Source organism: Cucurbita maxima, unplaced genomic scaffold (genome assembly GCF_002738345.1).
Source record: "Cucurbita maxima cultivar Rimu unplaced genomic scaffold, Cmax_1.0 Cma_Scf00097, whole genome shotgun sequence".
In the NCBI taxonomy this organism is placed as follows: domain Eukaryota; kingdom Viridiplantae; phylum Streptophyta; class Magnoliopsida; order Cucurbitales; family Cucurbitaceae; genus Cucurbita; species Cucurbita maxima.
This window is the reverse complement of record NW_019272113.1, coordinates 91,774-97,964: the sequence shown is the minus strand read 5'-3', so window position 1 is coordinate 97,964 and position 6,191 is coordinate 91,774.

The following is a 6,191-nucleotide window of genomic DNA, read 5'->3' as shown; positions in this document are numbered from 1 at the left end:
TCTTTCTAACATTTTTAAATTTAAGTCTATCTTATAAGATAAGACACTAATTGTCATTTTAATGATCGACGGTTCCATCTCATTTTTAAAATTATCAAATTTAAAAAAAGTTTCTTTATCAATATGATTTTATTTTTGTTTTAACTTAAAAGAGGGATGGGAAGATTTTAACTGAAAAAACCCTTATTTTTCCAACTCGTTATTTTTCAAAAATGGATGTTTAATCTTAATTGTTTGGGTCAACTAAAGAACTATGCAATGTAACAATATGTGTTTTATTGGCCTCTCAACCTCCTACTATAATAATAACAATTTACTAATAGTGTTAGGTGTTTATATTTTTTGATACCAATTCTATATCGATTCTCTATTATAATGAAAATAATAAATTATTCTATAAGATAGAATCAACAAAACACTATTATATATTTTTCAGTCTTTTTATCATGTCGTTGTTAGTGATGTAATAGAAAGTTGGTGACTTTTTATTTGCAAAGGTGTCACAATTAATGAGAGGCCAAATTGTTTGTCATATTTGTAACTATCCAATAAATTTATAAATGCTCACACAGAAATAATTTACAAATATTATATTTCGAAGTCTTAAAGTCTATCAATGATAAGTACATCGATAATATGCCGTTTTTATATCTATCAACAATTTTTTTTTAATCATTTATAGACTTTTTTTTTTTTTTTTTTTTTTTTTTTTATTGTCGCTTAGGGATAGATCTATATCACTATAATAGACATCTCTTTTCTCCTTTGATTAAATTGAACCCCATTATATGTTAGGTTCTTTCCTTTTATCACTTTTATTTTTGTAAAAATCATTGAACCACAATAGAAGTAGTTCAAAGTTTGTAAACTAAACTTTATGGCTTAAAATTAATGAACTAAAATCTAATTGGTGTAGAGACAACAAATCTAGGAGGGATGGAGGGAGAGAGAGATCAATGAAAAGGTAAAATAAGTGAGGGATGAGAGAGAGATATCTTATGAATAGGCAGACTTGGGTGCCTTAAGCAACTATTAGGATTTACATATAACCCGGATATGAAGAATTGAAAACTTGTCACATCCCCCTATAGTACATTTTGAGGCATTTTGATCCTCGTAGGTATAAACATGATTTTGGTGAACGGTCATACACCGTCGAATTGACATAATAGAAATGATAAAGACCTAACTCCGTGAAAACAAGTAAAAGGGGTTTGGAACGAGCATGAGACCACAGACAACACGCCTTGGACAAACATGACAGTGGCATCCAGAATGCGACTACAGGTAACAGACCTTTGACAAGCATGCTTGTGATATTCTCCTCCACTCAATTGGTTGATGTCTTTATCAACTAACTCTTCACAAACTAAGCAATGTAGAAGGAGGTTGACTTTAGCTCTCTCGAAGTGTTTCCAACTGATCTCAGCGTTTTGATATCTCTTCTGATCTACCAAGAACTTTTGTAAGTCTTTTCTTGATCTATTGATGTGTCGTATTTTTCAACCGAACTCTCTTCTACTTCCTTCGTAATGAGATTCTTCATCATGGCAGGAGGTCGTGTTGCCGCATTGTTATTGGTGTCTTCTTTATTAGCATACGTTTTAAGTTTATGACGTGAATAACATAACTAGTCCTCATCCATGGGAGCAATCAGTTCCTATATGATGCTCCCATGGATGAGTTAACCAAAATTTCCCAGTATGAATTCAGTAGTCGATATCATTTTCACCCTTTTGTTTATCGAGTATGGATCTGAATGATAGTGTGGTTTGACCTCATAACCACTAAGCATTTTGTTTGGGGCATGCAAATGACCTTGCCTTTAAGAAGAAAAAAAAAATCTATCCCTAACACGGCATTGAAATCATTCATCTTGATTATCATAAAATCGGTTTGCTCAATCCAAGTCTCCAACTTGATCCATGTTCTCTTTGAAACTTTTGATATGGGTAAGGCTACAAAATTACAAAATTGACAGTTTCATCGTTCCAATGTCTTGATGCTAGAAAGTGTTCAAGTGTTTCTCTTGGGTCTCTATCATGAAGTTGTGGATGGCTCTAGAATTGATCATTCTACTCTGGGCCAATCTATAGTTAACCAAGATCTTAATGTACATAAGACCTCATTCTATTGGCTCTATTGTCTCTCCCACTCTCTTTCGTAAAGAAAATAGTACTTCAAGGTCCCCAATGCAGGGGTTTTTGACGCTTTGACTTGGAAGGCATGGAGAGCCACCCTTTGTGGGTATTCAAATTCTCGATAGGCCACCTTGCATATGAAGCAAACGAGGGCCCTTATTTGTAGGTTTTTTGGTCATGAAGTCTATCATGAATATCTACCTCTCTTTTGGAAGAATTCATAGTCTCATCCTCGAGCTTCAAGTCTACCACCTCCCCTTATAAGGGTTTATGTCCTAATAAACTGATAAGCCCATTTTTAAAAAAATTAGATTTGTCCTAATTGATAAGAATAATGGTGTTCCAAATGAACCTATTGTCAAGAAGATTAAAAAAAAAATTCAAAAAATATGTCAAGAACAGCATTTGAAAATTTTATAAATTATGTAAAAGTCAAATGGTCAATTTGACTTATTTTTTTGTAGAGATTAAAGGAGATCGGGAATAAATCACGTCCACAAACGTCTTTTATCGGGAGACTATAAATATCCACAAGTAAAATTCAAATTCGTGGATGAATGTAAATCAGATCTCAAAATGAGACGTTTCTCTTAGAAATCTGAGCAACATATTTGCCATTTCTAAGTTTCAAGCCATTCTTGTAGTCAAATTGTACTCGAGACATTCAATCAAGTCTTGATCAAGTTCGATTGTGGAGTGACTCAATTTAGAGCAAGATTTTCAAATCTTGCTTCTAGATCTTCGATCATAAGAGGTAATATAATTCTAGCCTTATCTCTTGGTTGATCCAAATTTCGTATAAGGAGGTGTTAATTACTTTGATTCAAGGGTTCTTGTTTCAACAAAAGCTTGGATCGTTGGGCTGGGGATTAGGGTTGCCTTATTAATGAGGTATCAGAGCCTAAGTTTACATTTGTGTGGCCGACTCTAGAATTGATTTTATCTTTCATTTCTGCTATTGTTTATCTTTTCTTTAAATCTGTTCCTTTATTTTCTTGCTGTCATTTCCGCCATTATTCATCAACTTTTCACTTTGTTCTCATGTTCTTCCTAAAGATCATGTTGAGATCTTGAAAAAAAAAACTTATCATATTTGCTCTTACGATTGTGATTATAAATGATCTTTATCATTTTTTTTAGATCATTTGCATGTTTATTTGAAGATCAAATAAACTTCCATTCACATCATTTTCTTAATCCATCTAAATATATAACCGTTGTATTTGATATTTTTTTCTCATAATCTATGCTTGAAGATAACTTTTAAATTTCCCGAATTCTATAAAAAGGAGAGTTAGATCGTTCTTAAAATCTTCATGTCCTTTCTTTTTGGAATTTTTTTTTAAAATTTTTTCAGTGTGCAATTCTATCCAAAAATACCTTCGTGTTCCTTATTTGTTTGTTCACTGTCTTGTTTTATTTTTTTTATTTCATAATTAACTTATCTTGATTGCCTTGAATAACTTGCTGCTATCAAAATTGTTTTACCCATATATTAGCCTACATTGATCATAATTTAGTCACTTTTTCAAACAGCCTTCCTTTGTGTGTATAAATACGAGTGTCACTGAGTGTAAAATCAATGACTTGAGTATTTGAAGTCTTAAACATATTTCACTACTGTTTGTACAATCATGAACCAAGACGAGGAAAATGGAGGGGAGATCAATGATCTAGTTGAAAAAGTCCAGAAGAATGAGAAGGAACTGGAAGATGAGATTCATTTGGCACTTATAACAAGAAGACTTGTTAAAACTCAAGTTACGGAGAATGATGTTGATGATCAAAGAGACAACCTGTTCCACATGCGGTGTTTAGTCAAGGGGACTGCTTGTAGTCTTGTCATTGATAGTGGAAGTTTCACCAATGTTGTAAGTACCATGTTGATCAAAAGGTTGCAAATTCCAACGTAAGATCATCCTAAACCTTACAAGCTCCAATGACTCAATGATAGTGGAACAATGAAGGTAGTTTCCTAAGCTTTAATATCTTTTACTTTGAAAAAATATAATGATGAAGTTCTTTGTGATGTGTTACCAATGCACGCTGGAGATATATTGCTTGGCAGACCATGACAATTTGATAGGAGGGTTATGTATGATGGCTATTTAAATAGATATTCTTTTGTAAAAGATGGTAGAAAAACCATTCTTGTACCTTTGAATTCTGCAAATGTATTTGCTGATCAATTAAAGTTGAAAGAAAGAAAGAAAGAGTTTGAAGAAAAAGAGTTAAAAAGAAAAACAAGAGTTGAGTGAAGAAATAAAGAAAAATCAAAGAGAAAAGAAGAAGAATGAAAAAAGAGATGAAATTGAAGAAAAAAGGGAGAGAGAGAGAGATTTATTCGGTACAGTTGAAGAGGTGAGAAGGTTTTCACAAAAATCGATCTTTGTACTTATGTACAATAGAAAATTTTTTGTCTCTAACTATAACAACTTGACTTTGCCTACTGTTTTTCAATCTCTTTTACAAGAATTTGAAGACATGCTTCAAGATAAAGAAATACCTCCCATTAGAGGTACTGAACATAAATTATACTTCATTCCAAGGACTGTCAATCCTTATAAGTCAGCTTATCGAGTCAATCCAACCGAGACAAAAGAAATTCAAAGGCAAGTGGAGGAGCTCATGGAGAAGGGCTATGTATGAGAAAGTTTGAGTCCATATTCTACCGAGGGGCAGTCAATCACTCATTCACTAAACCAAGATATTCTTGACTTTAAACACAAATCCCTGAATAACTCTTGTTTCTATAATATTTTTAGTTATCGCTATTTTGGTCAAGAATATACTAACTCTTAGTAATTCTTCGTAAGTGTGACCCACCATTTTCAGACCTCAGAGATTGGGCCCAACAATGCTGTCGAATGAAAAAGCCAAAGTTGGCAACAGACCTAAGAAATCCTATCCATTTATGGAGTTTGTGTTGTTTCGACTCCCATGTTACGACCCTCCGAATGGGTAGTTGCTCTAGGGCAACATGCAGGTGGAACATGGGAATCTCACAGTGCAACCTAGTGGTGGAGACCATAGGAGGTGTTGATATACTTCCTTCTCCCACTTACTATAAATACTTTCTCTATTCACCTTGTTATTGACTCATGCAAATACCTTTCGAATGGAGGACGCTCCCAGGGCGACACAAGACCAAGCATGAATCTCACGGTGTGAATTTTCCAGAGAGCGTAAAAGGAAAACGATGTATCTCATATATCTTTTTTCTCCCACTAAGTATTTTAGACGGTTGGGTATACTTATTACTTAGTTATGTTCCGGCTAATTAAATATAACTTAAGTCTAGGTGATTTTTCTAAAACTTATATCACTTAAACATGCTCATAAAACTGGGCTAACTAAGCTCAAGTACTGGTCCGATCTCCAGGTAGTAGGTGTTTCGTATACTGTCAACTTAAGAACCTCCAGCCTTAGACAAGATCGTGCCAGGTGAGCTTTCTTGTAACCGCAATTTTGTAAGACATCGACCTATTTTAACTATTAAAATTGATCGTGCTCGATTTTTAACCCTGAGTGAGCATGTACTTATCTTTATTATAGATTTTAACGTCTATCTCGTTTTATGACGTTGAAAATAACCTATAACATGTATCTAAAATGCTTTATATAACAATTATATAATCATCCATTCCATGCAATAATATAACAATTTATATCTATCACTCATGGAACCCTAAACATGCATACTATACATTATAACACTTATAACATACTTGGAAGGCATGAAACATGCTTAGCCTATGGTGGGATTTTGAATCTATATGACATACTTTATGCATATACATTTTCTATTTAATTAAAACATACATTCATAATGCATAATTAATTAAACACGCTAAAGTGGATTGATTTTGCATTTTAAAACAAGCAATTAACTAAATTATTACATTAGTAGTTAAAAATAACTTGAACCGCTCCCGAGGATCACGAACTAGGCGAACCAACCCTTAAAATCGTTGAACCGGACTTCAAAGGCAGAAAAAACACCCGAACTGCCTCTTCCATCTTCTTCTTCGGTTCAGCTTGCTATCTCTT